Genomic DNA, 23,101 nt, shown 5'->3' on the forward strand with positions numbered 1-23,101 from the left:
CAACACCCAGCATAATATTCCATATAAGGTAGATAATCCGTAAAATATTTGGTGCATGAGAATACTAATAAATTATTTGCTGCAAAAGTATTAGCATTAAGGATATAGGCAAAGAGCCTCCATTCTCTGAATGCATTTCAGAACTAATTTTGTTTAACTTTGGCTTCCCGTGTGATGTTAGTGGTAAAGAACCAGCCTGCCAATGCAGGAGACATAAAAGATGTGGGTTCGATCCCTGGGTCAGGAAGATTCCCTGGAGGAGAGCATGGCAACCCACTCCAGTTTTCTTGCATGGAGAATCTCATAAACAGAGGAGCCTGGCGGACTACAGTCCATAGCGTCGCAAAGAGCTGGACACAACTGAATCAACTTAGTGCACACACGCACTTGTTTATCTTGATGAGAGAGACTCAGGTATTTCAGGTATATAATTGAAGACGGCATTGAATTTCAAAGGTTCTCTAACTCTACAAACTTGTTTGTGAGATAATATTCATACAATTAAATGTATTTGGATGACCATGATTTTCATAGCTTCAATTTTTTTACCAACTTGAAAATAATGTATGTGTAATTAAATACACTGAATTTAAGTGTACAAGTCATTGAGTTTTGCCAAATGTATATACCTTACAATCTGTGTAACTCATAACCCTATCACGATATAGAATATTTGAATCACCCAGAAAGTTTCCTCCAACCCCTTTGCACTCAATCCATTTCATGCCACTCGCCCAAGCAACCACTACTCTTATATTTATCAATATAGATTAGTTTTGAATCACCTAGGACTTGATATAAACAAACTCTTAAGTACACACTTTGCTGCATCTTCCTTTTTTTGTTATGGTAGTGATGTGTATCAGAGTTTTGCTCATTTTTATTATTGAATACTATTTCATTATATGAATGTACAACATTTTGTGTATCCACTCACCAGTCAATGGGTATTTGGGTTTTTAATAGGTTTTAGCTATGGGGCTTCCCTGGTGGTTCAATTGGTAAAGAATCCACCTGAAATGCAGGAGAATGCAGGAGACCTGGGTTCAATCCCTGAGTTGGCAAGATCCCCTGGAGGAGGGCATGGCAACCCACTTCAGATTTCTTGCCTGGAGAATCCCATGGGCAGAGGAGCCTGGTGGGCTACAGTCCATGGGGTCACAAAGAGTGGACACACTGTGTGACTAAGCACAGCACAGCACACCATTATGAAGAAAGCTGCTTGTATTTGTATATGTCTTCCTGTTATTTGTATATGTCTTTTGTATATGTACATTTACAAATGTATATATGTACATTTGTATATGTCTTCCTGTTATTTTTTAACTTCTTCTGGCTAAATACCCAGGAGTAGAATTGTTATGTCATGTAATAAACATGTATTTAAGTTTACAAGAAATTGATAAAATATTTTCTTAAGTTTTTGTACCATTTTATATTCCCACAGCAATGTTTGAGAGTTCTAGTTGCTCTTTACATTGGGCCAGCTTTGTGAAAAACACCATTGGTATTTTGAAGGAACTGGACTCAATCTGTAGAGATTGCTTTGAGTAGTATGGACATTTTAACAATATTGATTCTTCCAATCTATGAGTACTGTATATATTTTCATTTATTTATGCTGTCTTTAATTTCTTTCTTCAGTGTTTCATAGTTTTCAAAGTACAGATCTTTCACCTCTTTGGTTAAATTCATTCCTAGATATTTTGTTCTTTCTGAGGCAAGTGTCATGCAATTGTTTCCTTCATTTCTCTGATAGTTTGTTATTGGTGTGTAGAAATGTCACTGATTTCTGTAGAATGATTTTGTATTCTATAACTGTATTCAATTCATGTTTTAGTTGTAACAGTTTCCTGGTGGAGTCTTCAGGGTTTTCTATATATAGTATCATGTCATTTGCAAAGAGTTAGATTTTATTTCTTTTTTAATTTGAATTACTTTTATTTCTTTTTCCTGCCTAATTGTTGTGGCTAGAACTTCAATTGTTGTTGCTGTTGTTCAGTTGCTAAGTCATGTCTGACTCTTTGCAACCCCATGGACTGCAACATGCCAGGCTCCTCTGTCCTCCACTATCTCCTTGAGTTTGCTCAAATTCATGTCCTTTGAGTCAATGATGCCATCCAACCAGCTCACCCTCTGTTGCCCCTTTCTTTTTCTGCCCTCAATCTTTCCTAGCATCAGGGTCTTTTCCAATGAGTCAGCTCTTCATGTCAGGCAGCCAAAGGATTGGAGCTTCAGCTTCAGCATCAGTCCTTCCAATGAATATTCAGAATTGATTTCCTTTGGGATTGACTGGTTTGATCTTGCAGTCCAAGGGACTCTCAAGAGTCTTCTCTAGCACTGCAATTCAAAAGCACCAATACTATTTGAATAAAAGCGACAAAGGTAAGCAACCCTCTCTTGTCCCTGATCTTAGAGAAAAAGCTTTTATATTTTCTCATCCTTGTTAGCTGTGCATTTATCATACATAACCTTTACTATATTGAGATATGGTTCTTCTATACCGACTTCATTGAGCATTTTTATCATAAATAGATGTTGAATTTTGTTAAATGCTTTTTCTGCATCTATTGAGATGATCATATGATTATTTTGTTAATGCTGTGTATCATATTGATTGATTTGTAAATGTTAAACCATCCTTGCAATACTGGAATGAATTCTACTTGATTGTCTTGCATGATCTTTATAATGTATTATTGAATTTAGTTTGCTAATATTGATTTTTTCATCTATGTCAAATATTACTTAGGTTATTGGCCTATAATTTTATTTTTCTGTGAATGTGTATAGGTTATATGCATATACTATACCAATTTATATAAGAAACTTAAACATCTTTCAAGCATCTTCCATGGAGGTCCTGAAACCAATTTCCCACCTTCAGTGTAATAGGCTCATCAAGGATATAGACTTCCAGAAAATAAGTTTATTCTTATCTAGTTGGGTATTCTGCCACATGGCACCACCGATGACTCCTTGGACCTCTTTCAACTGTTACTATACTAGTTCGCTTTTTATCTCTCCGATTTTCCTCACAGACAAACTGTCCTCTGTCCTCTACATTTGTCTCTTAGCCCCATCTCTTCTTTAATTCATGTAGCTTGAGTTATGCCATACATTTTATTATCTTCAACTATCACTGCATAAGTCAGAGTTTTTTGAGGATTCAAAAACTACCTCAATTATTTTAATAGAAAAAAATTAAACAACTGTTAAACAGCTTACAGAAAACTAAAAAGGCAAAAGGGAAACACTTTCTGTGGTTAAATGTAGGCTTGTGGACCAAATGGAATCTTTAAAGCTCAGGTGCTAGAAGGGAGCCTGTGGAACCAAAAGTTAGATCTTTGAGGACAGAGTACTTCTCAGCTAGTACTGGTGTTTAAGAGCTTGAAAGAGGAGTCCCACTGGACTGGGACTCAGTATTCTGAAGATGAAGCATATTCTGGCTGATGCTGAGTTTTCTGAGAGGAATGTAATGAGGCTGATTTTAATGGCACAGAAAAATTGCAAACTGCAATCGACCGCTACTTGTAGAACCCACTGTCACTACCAGGGTGACTGGAATCAGAAGCAAACAGGAAAGAGTAAGTTTTTTTTTACCCATCCAGATTTCCAGATTTTCTCCAGTGCCTGTTTTTGGCAAAGCATAATGGGGACCAACTAGCAAAAGAATTCAACTTCAGCATAAAAAAGCAGAGTATTAAAGTGTGAGTTTGACACTAAAAGACAATAGTATAGTAATCACGATGGTTCAGGTATTTGGTTACCCAATATCTGTACACACTTTTTTAACATCAACTTGACTGATAGAAACTACTTTACACTTTGACTCAACAAAATTCTTTGTATGTTCAAGGACGCTCCCAATTTGCTTCAAAACAAGTAGATGTCATGTTTCAAAAATCGTTGTATTCATCTCTGAAAGATAACCACACATTGCGCTAGTTGAGTAGGAGCTAGGCACCATCGACAGCCTACTTCCCATGGTACAACAACCATCATGTGATCACAACAATTTCTGAACATTCTTAACCCAGAATAATCTCTGTTACTGACACCCCAGGATGACAAAGTGCATACCTACTGAAAAGAAGCTGGTACCTAGAATAAGGTATACTGATTACTTGACAACATATTACACAAAATTTTAAAAATACACAGAAAGCAACCTACACATGTAAACAAGACCTGGGGAAATTTTTCAGAAAGTTAATTGAAAATAAAAGAACATTATATGTAGGGAGGTGAAGGGAGAGGAAAAGAGGGGGAAAGGAAAGGGGAGGGGAAAGATGGAAGAATAAAGAGGAATGAAAAGAACAAAAGAAGGGAAAAAAAGCATCTCCTAAAATGATAACCACAGTTACCTCCAAGAGGGATTATTATGAATAAAATTTTACCAATTTTGCATAAAGGGCATATACTATTTTTACAGTCAGGAGAAACTACATATAAGAAAAAAAAAAATTAAAGCTGCTCCACTGGATCAGGTGATTTCTTTCAGACAGGAAGACTCTCTAAACTCTTGGGAAACAATCGGTTCCTCTAAAATGGGATCAAGTCCTATGCTTTTAGTTGAACTTTTATAAAGCCTTTAGAATAGCACCATGCTCAGATAACCACTCAACAAATGAACTGGACTTATTATTCATTCTTTATAAAATTCTAATGACAAGAATTTTGAAAGATTGATAAATATTTGTTAGAATCAGCAGCAGAGATTATTAGATTTTCCCTAAACTTAGATAACAAAAAAGTATTATCATTTTTCAAAAAATATTTCAGTAATCACATTTAAATTTTTTTATTTTTTAAATTATGGAAGTATAATAACACATTTATAGGAGACTTGGAAAATACAGAACAAAGTTACATATAGTTCCATTATATATTGTTGCTGTTCATTGTTCAATCACGCATCATGTCTGACTCTTTGCAACCCCATGGACTGCAGCACACCAGGCTTCTCTGTCCTTCACTGACTCCTGGAGTTTGTTCAAACCATGTCCATTGAGTCAGTGATGCCATTCAACCATCCCATCCTCTCTCGTCCCCTTCTCCTCCTGTCTTCAATCTTCCCCACCATCAGGGTCTTTTCTAATGAGTTGGCTCTTCACATCAGTTGCCAAAGTATTGGAGCTTCAGCTTCAGTATCATTCTTTAGAAGTTTTAGTTGGAGTTTCCACATCAAGCTCTCAAAAATTAATAGAATGAATAGACAGAAGAGTAGAAGTGTATTGTAGACCTGAAAAGCACTATGAACCAATTCAACATAACTAAGATTTATACAATTTTCATACAACAGCAGGACACAATTTCTATTCAAGTTCCTGTAGACTATAAACCAGGAGACGCTGGAACATATCCAGTGCTATAAAACAAGGTGCAAAAACTTCATGGTCTAAAGGTATTGAAATCATACAGTCTGTTCTCTTATCGCTGTAGAATTGTTAGAAATCAGTATCAAAAGATACTTTAAAATAACCCACATATTTTCAAGTACAAAGTGACATTTACCAAGAGAGAACTTTGACTTAGCCATTGAAAGCCTCACTAAAGTTAAGAGACTAAAAAACACAGAGGGTGATTGCAGAGAAGAAAGCATTTAAATGAGAAATTAATATCAGAATGATAAATTAATATCAAAGATATTAAAAACCCCATGTATTTAGAAATGCCCACTTTTAAATGATGAGTGTATCTAGGAAGCCATGAAAAGGAAAATTAGAAAATATTTGTAACAGAATAAAGATGAAAAGAAAATTTTTCAGAATTTGTTGTATGCAGCTGAAGTTGCTCAATGCAGCTAGAGTGTGGAATCTCAAATAAGGTATGAAAATAAATAATGGAGACTAGCATAAAATTTCGTGAAATTTAAACAAAATTTGTACTTTTAGTTAATAATAGTTTATCACTTGTTAATTTCTTGCCTTTTTTTTTTTTTTTGACAGCATGGTATTTCCTTCTACTCTCAGAATTGGAGTAATCACATTTATTTATTGGAATTTTAAGCTGAATTATTATTGAATGAATCATTATAGCAAAGACATTATAGCATTTCTTAGACCACCTGTGATTTTGAATTTTTTCTACCTGTATCTCCTTCTGTGAAAATAAAGCTCCTTTGGAGTCACTACAAGAAGTGGTGTAGGTAGATACAAATTCTTATTTGGGCGCAGGCTCCTCCTCCGGGCTCCAGTTCTGCTGGAGACGCAGCCCAGCGAGTACATCGCTTTACAGCGATCTTCTGAGCGGGTCATCTGGCCTTGCCCTACTGCAAGGGCTGCGGTGTCCCCGCGCGTTTGCAGGCAGGGTGGAAGAGCCAGCCACTCTCCCAGCCTCGGTGGTTTAGTGAACACAAGCCCCAGCGTGCCTGGAGAGTACAACCCCTCGCCCGGCCCGTCAAGTCCCGGGCGTGAGCCGCGCTGACCGAAGGAGGATGGCAGCCTCTGAAGTAGAGAAGAGCAGCAAGAAGAAGACCGAGAAGAAACTTGCTGCTGGAGAGGAAGCCAAATGGATGGCCAGTTTCATGGGCGTCATGAATAACATGCGGAAACAGTGATTTAAATCCACCACCCAGCTATAGTTGAATCCACAGTCTACCCAGGGATCTGTACCCAGGGTCAACTTGAATTCACGCTGGGAGGGACTGATTGCAGAACCTTGTTGACAAGCCACACAAATCCAAAGAAAACACTGTGTGATGTGATCCTTATGGTCCAGGAGAGAAAGATACCTGCTCATCGTGTTGTCCTTGCTGCAGCCAGTCATTTTTTTAACTTAATGTTCACAACTAACATGCTTGAATCAAAGTCCTTTGAAGTGGAGCTCAAAGATGCCGAACCTGACATTATTGAACAACTTGTGGAATTTGCTTATACAGCTAGAATTTCTGTGAATAGCAACAATGTTCAGTCCTTGTTAGATGCAGCAAATCAGTACCAGATTGAACCTGTGAAGAAAATCTGTGTTGATTTTTTGAAGAACAAGTTGATGCTTCAAACTGTCTTAGTATAAGTGTATTAGCAGAGTGTCTAGACTGTCCTGAATTGAAAGCAACTGCAGATTACTTTATTCATCAGCATTTTACTGAAGTTTATAAAACTGATGAATTTCTACAACTTGATGTCAAGCGAGTTACACATCTCCTCAACCAGGACACTCTGACTGTGAAAGCAGAGGATCAGGTTTATGATGCTGCAGTCAGGTGGTTGAAATATGATGAACCTAATCGCCAGCCTTTTATGGTTGACATCCTTGCTAAAGTCAGGTTTCCTCTTAAAGAATTTCTTAAGTAAAACAGTACAAGCTGAACCACTTATTCAAGACAATCCCGAATGTCTTAAGATGGTGATAATTGGCATGAGGTATCATCCCCTTTCTCCAGAGGATCGAGAAGAACTGGTAGATGGCACAAGGCCCAGAAGGAAGAAACATGACTACCGCATAGCCCTGTTTGGAGGCTCCCAACCACAGTCTTGTAGATATTTTAACCCAAAGTTGAAAAAAGATGAGTGTGCTGCACAAGCCTGGAAATGAGACTGTAACTTCAGAAATCTCATTTCATGTCTTGCTTTGCTCTTATAAATGGCACATACTTGGTGCTCTTCTGTATACTCACAAATTCTTAGACTTATAGTGGAAAAATTTAAATAATTGAGGATATAACTACCAATAAAAATTCTTATTCCATCAATTATTACTCATTTCCTAATGTTAACACTATTAGCACTCCATTATAATATTTATTAAATATTTCTGTTGGAAGTTCCACCCTCTCCTTTCTTTTTGCTAAAACTACATCTTAAAAATTTTCACCATTTACTCTTATTTAATATTTTAATATAAGTTGATTGTCTTTATTATTTCTAATATTAAAAGTCAGGAGGCTGATTTCTCTATAAATTATTATTTACCTTGAATTTCCAAAGTGAACATTATTTCATTTTCCATTTCAAGTAGACTGCTTAATAATAAATACTGTATAGGAATTGTTTTAAAATTCTTGAATTTAATATTATTGGAGATGTTAAAATGGTTTTAACTATCATTAATGGAACCCATTGATATGTGTCCTATACCTGTCCCAAATGATTATTTTCACTTAATTGATCTCCTTCAAAGAGACAATTTAAGCAGTACTACTTAATTGAATTATCTAGAATTAAGCAGTATCCCTATAGTGTTGTCTTTAGATATTCCTTGGATATCACTCATGAGAAGCAGCAAATATTTATATTAACTGCTGATTGAAAGATGATAATAAAAAATATTAATTTTTTTCTAGTAGATAAGTAGATAAAGTAGTAGAAATCTTGGGTTGTTATATTTGAATTGAAATGATACTGTTCTTGTCGTCTTTTCATGAATGCTGCTGAGCCTCCTCTTCCCCTTCCCCACTGTATTATTGTACTATTATACTACTATTAGCTATGCCAAAAACTAACAAAGTAGCGAATAGTAGTATATTGGCTGGCTTTGGAGAAGGAAATGGCAACCCACTCCAGTATTCTTGCCTGGAAAATCCCATGGATGGTGGAACCTGGTAGGCTACAGTCGTTGGGATTGCAAAGAGTTGGACATGACTGAGCAACTTCACTGGGACTGGCTGGCTTAAGCTATCATTCTGGTGGTCACTTTATTTGAAATAAAATAACTTATAAGAGGAAAAGGCAAGCTGTCCTTGAATTTCCCTTAAAGTTTGGAACATAAAATTGTCATAGGCTTTTCCTCATTACATAAAGAAAGGGAAGGTATCCTGGTAGCCCCAAATATTCAAATCAGCTCCATTACCTGTAAAGAATCACCTGCCAATGCAAGAGACTCAGGAGACTTGGGTTCAGTCCCTGGGTCAGGAAGATCCCCTGCAGAAGGGCATGGCAACCCACTCCAGTGTTCTTGCCTGGAGAATCCCATGGACAGAGGAGCCTGGTGGACTACAGCCCATAAGGTATCAAAGAGTCGGACATGACTGAAGTGTAAGCATGCACTCATGCATTTCCAACACTAATCTTTTACCATACAAATTAATTTCAATATCTAAAGAGAAGCATAATAAGAATGTTATCTTAGATTTAAGCATGTTGACCTCTGTGAATTATTTCTACTGAATGTTACTGTATTTTGCCATGGCCTTAGGTGATTTGATAGTCATAATCTACTATTAGCTATGCCAAAAACTAACAAAGTATCCTCCTCTTAAGTACAAATAAGAATTTGTATCTACCTACACCACTTCTTGTACAGGTGTTATATGATGTTTAAATTAAATGAGAGTATTTTAAGCCAGTATGTTTTGCTACTTGGATGGAGGAAGCATGTAAATCCTACAATTTTGTCATTGTGATGACTCATGAACATGCCATTGTGTTAATGTACCATCCTGTTGTTGAAGAAAGCTAGAATTAACATGCACCTTTAAATGTATTTATGTGTGAATATACATCTACATACATATTTTATAAAATAAAAATGAATATATGTATATTTTTTCCTTCTGCTTATTTTATTTTTAAACAACTTAGCAAATAATTTAGTCAAGGTTATTGCCCTAATTTGAAAAGAACTTTGAATTTTGGCACCAAAAGAAAAAAATGCTTAAGAATTGAACATTTTGTTTGTATTATGTTGTCTTTTATTTACTTTTATTAAGTAACAATAAACCAAAATAAACCACAAAGTGCTTGTGCACTTAAATACCTTCAGTGAATTTAAAGACTTACAGAATTAATGGCTTAGGCAGACTTTCTTTGAGCAACAGAAACAAAGAGAAATCAATATGCCTATCTGTCAGAATTAAGCAGTTTTATATTCTGATCCACTAAATCTATCCTCAGTTAAATACGAAGGAAGAAATATCCAAAGCAATAAATCTGGATATGTAAACTTTCATAAAGAGATTCTATAGTCAAAAAATGTTAGAAAGGTTTAAATATCTTATTCCTTTTTGTATTTAAAAAAAGATTTTTTAAAATCTTTTAAGTGAGAATTGCTTTTTAAAAAAATCACTGACACCAAACATCTGCTTCTTTTCAGCTCATCTGCAACTGAGTAAAATAGAAAGAGGGGAAAAAAAAAAAAAACCCACCAACTTTGCACAGTTATGCCATTAAAAAAATAACCAAAACCTTAATATCACTCTTAAAACTCTGCATGTATATACTGAAAGTTAAGCAAATGAAAATATCCCAAACTGTAAGAAGTGAATAAAAAGAGAAATTAAGAAAAAGAAATACTAACAAGAATAGTCTGGTTAATTCCAACCAACAGGTAGAAAACTGCAAATCAGAAACTAAAACACATTGCAAAAACTGCTGCATCAGCTAAACAAAATGAACCCAACTATTCTTTTTAGAGCACATTAAACCAAAGAAATGACTGAGAGACCTTATTCAAATGATAATGGTATGTGTGCGCCTAATCAACATACTGTCAACCCAAAGTGAACTGAGCTAACATTTCTTTCTATTTATACTTTCACTTAATCTCAGGCAGAAAGTAATTAATCTACCAATATAACCAGTTATTTTGAATCAACTAAATAAAACAGTAGAGAATAGGGATATTCCCACTTTACAACCAGTTATTTTGTCATCTAAGAGAAGCTGTATTAAATGGAGCCATTTCTAGGGGAAGTTCTACTGATTTAACCCATTTTAGCCCTTATTAAGAATAAATACAGTAGAAATCAGGAAAGGGATCTGGAAGACAGCGCACTAGTAAAGATGACATTTAATTCTGTACCGATACAAAGTTATCTTTAAAAAGCTCCTATCAACAAGCATCATTATCCCTGAAGAAATTGAGGATGTTAGTCAAAATGCTTATGTCACTAAAAGAGAAAAGGATGGACTCTTGAAGTTATGGTAGTCATGTTGGTTTTGTTCACATGACCTTTACCTCTAAGCCTCTCCGTTCTTTTACCCAAAAACAGTTATATTTTACAAGATAGTTATATTTTACAGTATTCTTCATGTAACTTTCTAAAATATTAATCACTATTTCCTAGTCCTGATAATGATATATTTTCTAATTGCATCATAACAAAGTGAGTAGTTTAAGAAATAACTAACTATAAGAAAGAGATTTTTACTTTCTTTGCCTCATTATCTCTATTTTGCAGAAGCCAAAGTGAATACTGCTAGTCATACCGAGCAGGGATATTTTAAGGATATTTTAAGGATCAACGGCATGGGTTACAGAGCTCTCAAAGAATGGTGCTATGGATGTATTACATCTTATTGCTGTATTTTAAGCAAATGGGATCTCAGGCCCTTCAGAGAGATGGATAATCCCTTCAAATCCTTAAAGATTTGAATAATAGCTATAAGTAAGACTGGTGTTTAGTAAATATAATTTGATAACTGTATAAAGATATAATCCCATGTGACTAGGCTTTCAAGAAGAAGAGTGAAGAAAACAAAAAGCTATAATAGTTAAATTTCATCGAATCATGTGAAAAAGTGAAAAAGCAGCTTGTATGCTAAAGAGACTTTGGGGAAATGTTGAAGATGGCATGCATGCATGCTAAGTTGCTTCTGGAGTGTCCAACTCTTTGCAACCCTATGGACCATAGCCCGCCAGATTCCTCTGTCCATGGGATTCTCCAGGCAAGAATACTGGAGTGGATTGCCATGCCCTCCTCCAGCGGATCTTCCCAATCCAGGGATTGAATCCGCATCCCTTACATCTCCTGCATTGGCAGAAGAATATAAAAAATAGTACAGTGGAGGGGGTCAAACAGACATGCAGAGTATGTCAAAATGAAGCAAAGAGGGGACTTCCCTAGTGGTCCAGGGGCTAAGACTGCGCTCCCAATGCAGAGGAACCAGGTTTATCCTTGGTCAGGGAACTAGACCCCACATGCTGTAACTAAGAATTCAAGTTTACATGCCGAAATGAAGATCTAAGATCTTGCATGCTGTAACTAAGACCTGGTGCAGCCAAATAACAATAAATTTTTTTTTAATTGTTAAGTAAAGAATTAAAAGAAATCATCAACAGTGATCCATACACTTATGATAGCAGGCATTAGCAATGTTAATAGATGCTTAGGAGACACATTGGTCAAGATGGATATCAATCCTGATGTCTGGCCATGACAACAAGTGTATCTGGGCTATTTTGCCCTCATGATATAGTGGTTAGAAATGTGGTCTCTGGTGCCGGACTCTCCAGATTCAAACACCAACCTATGTCACACATATTGGCTGTGTGACATAGACATGATACCCACTTTCCCTCTGCCTTCATATCTTCATCCGTAAAATGGAAACAGTATTACTGTCTACTTCTGAAGGTTTTCATGTGGGTTGAGTGAGCTATTATATGCTAATATATGTTGAGTGCTTAAAGCAGTTGCAGGTGTGTGTGTTATTAGACATTTTGAACCGAGACGCTAATATTTATGAACCATGTTATATCATTAATCAGTGAGCCAATCAAGTATTTACAGATCACCCTCAGTGGGTTCAAGGTCTACAGAGATTTCAAGACAAACAAAGGACCACACAAGAACCTGAATTTTTTTTTTTTTTTTTTTTGCTAGCTAGTGGGGGCTTCCCAAGTGGCTCAGTGGTAAAGAATCCACGGGCCAATGCAAGAGGCACAGGAGACACGGGTTCAATTTCTTTGTTGGGAAGAACACTTGGAGAAGAAAATGGCAACCTGCTCCAGTGTTCTTGCCTGGAGAATCCCATGGACAGAGGAACCTGGTGGGCTACAGTCTATGAGGTCGCAAAGAGTCGGACACGACTTAGAGACAGCAAACACGCACGACTAGCCAGTATAGCAAATATAAACTAAAAGAAAACGGCAATATTAAAGTAATATAGCAGTTAAAGAGGCTCTACCAAAGAAAAGCACAGTTTGGTCATTTAAGGATCATGCTTTACAATGGTAAACTAGTTCCCACTGACTCTAATATAATAAATGTTCAGGTATAATCATGCCATTCAGATTGAACAGACCTTCGCTGGCCTCCTGGGTAGCCCTAGAACCACTTTTTCTCCTCTAGAAAAGTCAGTTTTGAGTTCATAACACCCTATTTAAGGTTCAGTTGCTGTTTCCATTTTAAATTTTGGTATTCCAGATTATAAATTATTACCTTTGATTGGCATCAAGATAAAATTTTAGAGTATATTTGTCAGCTTTAATGTAAACTATTATTTTAGGGGAAAAAAATGTCAGCAATGAGTAAAAGGAAGAGTTTGTTTCCCTAGATATCCTTTGAAGAGTTACAAGTAATAATCACTCCACTTTCCGACCTTCAGTTTAACGATGTAGTAAATGAATTCAAATGTTTACAAATCTTTAATATGAGTAGAAGCCATTTTAATATGGATTCTCAAATATCTAAATTTGAAGCACTGTAAGAGCCTTGAGCAAAAACAATACCCAGCTGTGGATGTGACTGGTGATAGAAGCAAGGTCCGATGCTGTAAAGAGCAATATTGCATAGGAACCTGGAATGTCAGGTCCATGAATCAAGGCAAATTGAAAGTGGTCAAACAAAGATGGCAAGAGTGAACGTCGACATTCTAGGAATCAGCGAACTGAAATGGACTGGAATGGGTGAATTTAACTCAGATGACCATTGTATCTACTACTGAGGGCAGGAATCCCTCAGAAGAAATGGAGTAGCCATCATGGTCAACAAAAGAGTCCAAAATGCAGTACTTGGATGCAATCTCAAAAACGACAGAATGATCTCTGTTCATTTCCAAGGCAAACCATTCAATACCACAGTAATCCAAGTCTGTGCCCGAACGAGTAATGCTGAAGAAGCTGAAGTTGAACGGTTCTATGAAGACCTACAAGACCTTTTAGAACTAACACCCAAAAAAGATGTGCTTTTCATTATAGGGGACTGGAATGCAAAAGTAGGATGTCAAGAAACACCTAGAGTGACAGGCAAATTTGGTCTTGGAATACGGAATGAAGCAGGGCAAAGACTAAGTTTTGCCAAGAAAATGCACTGGTCATAGCAAACACCCTGTTCAAACAACACAAGAGAAGACTCTATACATGGACATCACCAGACGGTCAACATCAAAATCAGATTGATTATACTCTTTGCAGCCAAAGATGGAGAAGCTCTATACAGTCAGCAAAAACAAGACCAGGAGCTGACTGTGGCTCAGATCATGAACTCCTTATTGCCAAATTCAGACTTAAATTGAAGACAGTAGGGAAAACCACTAGACCATTCAGGTAGGACCTAAATCAAATCCCTTATGATTATACAGTAGAAGTGAAAAATAGATTTATGGGCCTAGATCTGATAGACAGAGTGCCTGATGAACTATGGAATGAGGTTCATGACATTGTACAGGAGACAGGGATCAAGACCATCCCCATGGAAAAGAAATGCAAAAAAGCAAAATGGCTGTCTGGGGAGGCCTTACAAATAGCTGTGAAAAGAAGAGAAGTGAAAAGCAAAGGAAAAAAGGAAAGATGTAAGCGTCTGAATGCAGAGTTCCAAAGAATAGCAAGAAGAGATAAGAAAGCTTTCTTCAGAGATCAATGCAAAAAAATAGATGAAAACAACAGAATGGGAAAGACTAGAGATCTCTTCAAGAAAGTTAGAGATACCAAGGGAACATTTCATGCAAAGATGGGCTTGATAAAGGACAGAAATGGTATAGACCTAACAGAAGCAGAAGATATTAAGAAGAGATGGCAAGAATACACAGAAGAACTATACAAAAAAGATCTTAATGACCCAGATAATCACGATGGTGTGATCACTGACCTAGAGCCAGACATCCTGGAATGTGAAGTCAAGTGGGCCTTAGAAAGCATTACTACAAACAAAGCTAGTGGAGGTGATGGAATTCCAGTTGAGCTATTTCAAATCCTGAAAGATGATGCTGTGAAAGTGCTGCACTCAATATGTCAGCAAATTTGGAAAACTCATCAGTGGCCACAGGACTGGAAAAGGTCAGTTTTCATTCCAGTCCCAAAGAAAGGCAATGCCAAAGAATGTTCAAACTACCACACAATTGCACTCATCCCACATGCTAGTAAAGTAATGCTCAAAATTCTCCAAGCCAGGCTTTAGCAATATGTGAACCGTCCTGATGTTCAAGCTGGTTTTAGAAAAGGCAGAGGAACCAGAGTTCAAATTGCCAACATCCACTGGATCACTGAAAAAGCAAGAGAGTTCCAGAAAAACATCTATTTCTGATTTATTGACTATGCCAAAGCCTTTGACTGTATGGATCACAATAAACTGTGGAAAATTCTTCAAGAGATGGGAATACCAGACCACCTGATCTGCCTCTTGAGACATTTGTATGCAGGTCAGGAATCAACAGTTAGAACTGGACGTGGAACAACAGACTGGTTCCAAATAGGAAAAGGAGTACGTCAAGGCTGTATATTGTCACCCTGCTTATTTAACTTCTATGCAGAGTACATCATGAGAAACGCTGGACTGGAAGAAACACAAGCTGGAATCAAGATTGCCAGGAGAAATATCAATAACCTCAGATATGCAGATGACACCACCCTTATGGCAGAAAGTGAAGAGGAACTAAAAAGCCTCTTAATGAAAGTGAAAGTGGAGAGTGAAAAAGTTGGCTTAAAGCTCAACATTCAGAAAACGAAGATCAAGGCATTTGGTCCCATCACTTCATTGAAAATAGATGGGGAAACAGTGGAAACAGTGTCAGACTTTATTTTTCTGGGCTCCAAAATCACTGCAGATGGTGACTGCAGCCATGAAATTAAAAGACGCTTACTCCTTGGAAGGAAAGCTATGTCCAACCTAGACAGCATATTCAAAAGCAGAGACATTACTTTGCCAACAAAGGTTCATCTAGTCAAGACTATGGTTTTTCCTGTGGTCATGTATGGATGTGAGAGTTGGACTGTGAAGAAGGCTGAGCACTGAAGAATTGATGCTTTTGAGCTGTGGTGTTGGAGAAGACTCTTGAGAGTCCCTTGGACTGCAAGGAGATCCAACCAGTCCATTCTGAAGGAGATCAGCCCTGGGATTTCTTGGGAAGGAATGATGCTAAAGCTGAAACTCCAGTACTTTGGCCACCTCATGCGAAGAGTTGACGCATTGGAAAAGACTGTGATGCTGGGAGGGATTGGGGGCAGGAGGAGAAGGGGACAACAGAGGATGAGATGGCTGGATGGCATCACTGACTCGATGGACGTGAGTCTGAGTGAACTCCGGGAGCTGGTGATGGACAGGGAGGCCTGGCGTGCTGCGATTCATGGGGTCGCAAAGAGTCGGACACGACTGAGCAACTGAACTGAACTGAAGAGCCTTGAGAATGGGAAAATTCATTTTCTTTGGAAATATATATTTAAATAGCTATTATAATACTTTACAAAGCATTAACTCTGGGACTGAACTAAGAATACTTATTTATATTCTTACTTAAGCCTTACCTGTGAGGCAACTGTTTGTTTGTTTGTTTTTGTTTTTGTTTTGTTTTGTTTTGTTTTGTTTAATTTTTCATTGGTGTATAGTTGCTTTACAATGTTGTGATATTTCCTGCTTACAGCAGAGTGAATCAGGCATATGTATACATTATACGTATATCTCCTCTTTTTTAAATTTCCTTACCATTTGTGTCGCCACAGAGCACTGAGTAGAGTTCCCTGGGCTCTAGAGCAGGCTCTCCCATCTCTTTTATACATAGGAGTGTATACATGTCAGTCTCAGCCTCCCAGTTCATCCCATCCTTCCCTCCCCCTTGGTGTCCATATGTTTGTTCTCTATGTCTATGTCTCTCCTTTTTGCAAAAAGGTTCATAGAACAACTTAAATGTCTATCCACAGAAGAATAGATAAAGAAGATGTGGCCCATATATATGAATACAGTGGAATATTACTCAGCCATAAAAACAAACAAAAATGTGCCATCTGCAGAGATGCGGATAGACCTAGACACTGTCATACAGAGTGAAGTAAATCAGAAAGAGAAAAACAAATAACATACATTAATGCATATATGTGGAATCTAGAAAAACAGTACAGACAGGAGGGAACTATTATTATTCCCATCCCTTAGATAAGGAAATTGAAGTACAGGGAAGCTAATTTGCTAACATCACACTACTAAGATGAGGAGGAACCAGGATATGAACCTAGTTTTACTGACCTCCTAAACTCTGTTTTAGTTACTAGAAAACACTGACTGTTTAGACATAGACCATCCCTGTAGACACATACCAGGTGGCAATATGGTGTTAAAATTCAGTGTCCAAGCTCTGGTTTCAGTCTGGCTGAGCTAAAATCTTACCTCCAACACTTGTTATCTGTATGATATTGAGAAAGTATTTAGAATGTCTCCAGCCCATAGTAGGAGCTAAATAAACAATAGCTGTTATTGCTTTAAATGGAGAAAGAAATGGCAACCCACTCTAGTATTCTTGCCTTGAGAATCCCATGGGCAGAAGAGCCTGGTGGGCTATGGTCCCTGGGGTCGTGAGGCATTGGGCATGACTGAGCGACTGAGCATACACACATGTTTTAACAATACACAGAATTTGAGTAGGAGGTCAGGTCACGGCAAGGAGGGAAAGTGATAGAAATCATATCAGAGAAATGAAGAGATGAGTGAAAAATCTTGTAGGACCTTGAAGGCCATTGTAAAGACTTTGGTCTTCACCATACGTGTGATGTAAAGACAGTGGAGAATTCTAACAAGAAAAGTATGATTAACTCAAGTTTTCATGATCGCACTGACTGCTAGATAGAAATAAACTGAAGGAAGGTAAAAGTAAAGCAGGGAAACCAGTTAAATGTCTCTTGAAGCAATCCAAAGGAGAAACACCAATGCTTTACACCATGATAACAGTGGATGGGCTTCCCAGGTGGCACAAGTGGTGAAGAGCCTGCATGCCAGTGCAAGAGACAGACTTGGGTTTGATCCTGGGTCAGGAAGTTTGCCTGGAGGAGGGCATAGCAACCCACTCCAGGATTCTTGCTTGGAGAATCCCATGGACAGAGGAGCCTGGCGGGTTACAGTCCATGGGGTCAAAAAGAGTTCGACATGCCTGAAGTGACTTAGCACCGATGCCCTATAACAGTGGAGAGACTTAAGAAATACAAGTGGTTGGATTATAACATAAAAGGATATACTGATATATCGAACATGAAGAATGATAGAAGGAAAATAGTTTTAAATGACTCTAATATTTTAGCCTGAGCAACTTGAAGAGCAAGATAAATGACTAATAATAATATTAATTAATAATGACTTTAGTAATTTCATTTGTTATAGCTAAAATTAATTATACATCTGTATCTTCTGGATACTAGTGAATGTACTAAGGATTTAATAAAGATCACCTACTGAATCTTCTAAACAAAGGATATTAGACAAATCTTTTAATAAACTGTCTGATGTTCTGATTTCACAAGCTAACTACATATTCTATTAATATAAGAACTTATGACTTTATGAGTTACAGAGTGATAGGCATCCAGGACACAGAGAGGTGATCAGGCGGCGTGCTAAGACCTATTACATGAGTAACCAATCTATTGCACTATGACGAAAGTATAAGCATGAAATAAAGTCAAATTTCTCTTGCACACTAGTTAAGTATTCTGGAAAGATCCAGCTAATTTCTTGCCTTTCAATATATTCCAAGTCCAGTCTAGATCACTCTAAAATTCTCATCTCATATCTGAGTCAAAGCTTTCACTTCTCACATTGCCAGCTGGCTCCAGGCAAATGTGTGGATATGTATGCCACCAATAAGCAGCAGATCACCTCACAATCATAAGGAAACTTCCTTATGGCTGGACACTACCCAGTCAGCTCAGCCTGTCTCCTTCAGGGCATCTCTCAAGTTTCCCTTAAAGAAAAACTCCTATATTCTTGCCACACCTCACTCATTCTTCTCTCTGCATTGCCAGGACTTCTCTCCAGTCCTCTTTTGCTCAGGTTAGGTCAGGGTAGATGAGCAAGTCCATTGACCAAGCAGATGACTACTAGGGAATCAGATGGCAGACTTGCAAGAACCTTCACTCCTAGGGTGATGAATCTCCTGACTCTCTTTCCCTGGCTTAGTGTTGTGAGCATCACAGCCCTCCTGATGACCCAGACCACTCCCTGCCTTTTCCTCCACCTTGTCTTTTAGGTATTTTTTAATACCTCTAATAGCCTGGTGGGTGTGGAGTTGAGGTACTGAGTGTTGAACAGAGGCAGCAAAATTAGCCAATAGACCTCTTTAGTAATAAACTCTGAAGGAGTGGGTTGGCCCCTACCTTGTCAGCTCTCTTTGGGGAGAGCTGAGATACCTAATATCTGTATTTCCTCAGTTTTAGGCTCAAGTTAGCAATTTAAGACAACTACACATGATTAAAATTCTGAAACCTTCCCACATGTTGTTATTGAAACACAGATATTCTAAAAGTGAGTGGGCAACTGACTGAATCAGAGCCACTACGGAAGATGACTTGTTGAGAGCAATGCCGAAAGCCACTGTCAATATTCCTTCTTCTATCATATGCTCACACGCACACACACACACATACCACCACCATCACCACCCTGAGACAAATAGTGCTCAAGGATATGGGAGAAGGAATATGGCAATTTCTTGAAAAATGACTGTACTCTGGTCCCGAGGGAAAGACTTAGAAATGGAAGATATGAAAAGTCTGCAAACTGCTCAGCTCTTAACACTGTTGGGTAACATGTGATCATTAATGATCAGAATTTAGGAGGGGATCCTTTGGTTGGCAGGCAGCCAGTCAGAGCTACAGGGAACACAATCAGATATATATTTAAGATCTGTTGTGAATTTTTTCCCATTTCTACACTGGGAAGCATATTTGCCTTAAAAAAAAAAAATGGTTCTTTTGAATTGTTTTTTTAATTCTGATTGGCTACTCTCACTATTCAATCATTCTCCACCTGTCCTCACTTTCCTGGTATCATCAGACTCTTATGCAAATGAAGCATCCTTATAAGCTGATTTGAGACCTTGTTTAGGAAACAGGATTCCAAAATGCTGAGACAGAAGTTGCTGGTCTTTTCCCTATTTCACATAGCCTAACTGTATACTCATCCTGAGTAGGAAGTTGTCCTTTCTTTCCTTCTGTTTACTTTGAATAAGTAATTTCTGATACCTGTGCTTCCCAGCAGTGATAGACCCTCCCAAAATAACCATGGTTTAACAAAACACATTTGAACTGACAATAACACATGCCAAATACTTCTTTCCTACAATACTGCATCTCCAGAAAAGTCTGATCATGTATCTAAAATAATTAGATTTTGTTCAGTAATCAAACTCAATCAAATGAATTCTGTGTGAACTACTTTTATTCCCACAATGAGAAATGTGTGTCATATCCTCTGTTAATTTGCATATTTTTCCATAAACCTAAAACCAATCAATTTTGAAGAGTTATGATAATATAAAGAATCTGAGGCAATTACATGTCTTTTAAACAGGGATTCTAAATGCATTTCACTGCTGGTATTCATGTAGTAAAGTAGTCAAAACTTCTTTAACCCTTTTCATGACATCTCAATTAAGCTGTAATGATTGAGGCTCGGGACATGTCTTAGGATTAATGACTGGCTGGGAAAGTGAATGGCTTGAGCTGAAGCCAAGGGCCATTAATTCCCTCTGGTCATTAGTCCCCCAGGAAATGCCTTAGGCCTGGTTTGATATTAGCATTGCCATCTGCAAATATATTGTTGGATTTCTTGATTGGTTTGAAAATAATTTATTAAGATGTCATATTTTAATTTCTGCCCTGTGTACCCAACACTTCCAAATTTCCATTCCTGGTTCTCCATCCCTCAGTGTTGACTGCAGCAATATAACTGAAATGGTTTCCTTGGTCATACTGCACATTTTCTTTGAAATAGTCAAAACAAATTAAAGTTATTTTATTTTTTTTAATTTTATTTTATTTTTAAACTTTACATAATTGTATTAGTTTTGCCAAACATCAAAATGAATCCATCACAGGTATACATGTGCTCCCCTTCCTGAACCCTCCTCCCTCCTCCCTCCCCATATAAAATTTGGAACCAAAGGGCCATTTGTCCTTATGATGTTATTGCTAGTGAAAATCTTGGCCATGACAGTGACTGGTATTTCAGGTCTGTGTGTAGTATTAATAAGTTCTAGCTGATATCACCTACCTTCAGAAAAGGTGTTGAACACATCTCTGAATTTTGTCTGTTATCTAATGCATATAAATCTGCTCAGAAAGAATACTCATACTTTACTTTTTGTTAGAAAGTAATCAAAACTTGGTCCTAGAAATTCTACTTATGAGAGCTGTCTAAAACTTGCATGTTCATTCATTCCTTTAGACACTCCACTTTATCAATAAAGGATCACTAAAGTTTGGAATAGAATTGTTTTTGCTAAACAGTACTTTGAGATTATTTCTGTATTAAGTTAGAAAAATTTATTTTTTAGAAAATTTTAACAGAAGTTTTTTTACTACAAGCATGTTATTCAGTTCAGTTCAGTCACTCAGTCGTGTCCAACTCTTTGCAACCCCATGACTTGCAGCATGCCAGGCCTCCCTGTCCATCACCAACTCCCGGAGTTCACCCAAACTCAAGTCCATCGAGTCGGTGATGCCATCCAACCATCTCATCCTCTGTCGTCCGCTTTTCCTCCTGCCCCCAATCCCTCCCAGCATCAGGGTCTTTTCCAATGAGTCAACTCTTCGCATCAGGTGGCCAAAGTATTGGAGTTTCGGTTTCAACATCAGTCCTTCCAATGAACACCCAGGACTGATCTTCTTTAGGATGGACTGGTTGGATCTCCTTGCAGTCCAAGGGACTCTCAAGAGTCTTCTCCAACACCACAGTTCAAAAGCATCAATTCTTCGGCACTCAGCTTTCTTCACAGTCCAACTTTCACATCCATACATGACCACTGGAAAAACCATAGCCTTGACTAGACAGACCTTTGTTGGCAAAGTTATGTCTCTGCTTTTTAATATGCTATCTAGGTTGGTCACAACTTATTGCTTATTCCATACTGTTGAAAGTGAAAGTTGCTCAGTCATGTCTGACTGTTTGTGACCCCATGGACTATACAGTCCATGGAATTCTCCAGGCCAGAATACTGGAGTGGGTAGCCTTTCCCTTCTCCAGGGGATCTTCCCAAACCCAGGAATTGAACCTAGGTCTCCCGCATTGCAGGTGGATTCTTTACCAGCTGAGCCACAAGGGAAGTCTAAGAATACTGGAGTGGGTAGCCTAGCCTGTCTTCAGGGGATCTTCCTGACCCAGAAGTCAAATTAGGGTCTCCTGCATTGCAGGTGGATTCTTTACCAACTGAACTATCAGAGAAGCCCATTCCATGCTGTTAGGGAAATTAAAATGGAGGTAGTCTTCTTCAGACTTCAGACTCTGACCAACTTCTGACATTGCCTGGACCCTGCCTGCACTACATGCTTGCCTACAATCACACCAGTTGTTACCAGCAACTCAAGCAGGATCTTTAGATAAGAAAGGGTATGTTTCTTGGAGTGGGCCTGGCCAGCCCCTTGGGATCTAAGAGGTCTTATGACTCACAAGGTGAAACAAACAGCATTGTAATAGTTAAAGGAAAACCAGAGCTGCATTTTTGCTCACAAACTGATGATGATCAGTTTGCAGCCTGGAATTAATAAATGGGAGCCCCCAAACTGCAATTTGAAGTCTCACCCATGGTGTGGAACCCTTTCCCAACCAGGACTCCAGACTGCTGTTAACATAGGACTTCCCAGAGCTGTTCAAGTCTAAATGTAGCAGTTGGCTCAATTTGGAGATGTATATACTGTTACTTCTATTGTTTCTGTCTTTTTTCCCCTAATGACTATATACTGAAATTAAGTTAAATAATCTTCTATTGAAAGTTGAAATTGTTTATTTGTGTGTAACGAGTGGGTTCTTTTGTTAACAAATCCTTTGAACTGAAAATGAAAGTAAAACTTTCAACAAAACACATGCCGGTGTTCTTTTTATGAGGGCCAAGAGAAAAATTTCTCTGAGACTTCATATCAGAAATAGTTGGAATTAACCTAAGAAACCAGTATATTTTTTTAACCTGTTGGACACTATGGAATTTGCAACTGGTCTTATTTCTTTTGTTTGACTGCTAGAAAG

At 37.8% G+C, this 23,101-nt stretch overlaps 1 pseudogene; it reads left to right on the forward strand.

The window, feature by feature from the left end:
- The first annotated feature begins 6,439 nt into the window (after positions 1–6,439).
- Positions 6,440–7,598, forward strand: LOC101907802 (kelch-like protein 7; annotated as a pseudogene).
- Positions 7,599–23,101: the final 15,503 nt, after the last annotated feature.

The sequence above is a fragment of the Bos taurus genome, chromosome 2 (genome assembly GCF_002263795.3).
Source record: "Bos taurus isolate L1 Dominette 01449 registration number 42190680 breed Hereford chromosome 2, ARS-UCD2.0, whole genome shotgun sequence".
Lineage (NCBI taxonomy): Eukaryota > Metazoa > Chordata > Mammalia > Artiodactyla > Bovidae > Bos > Bos taurus.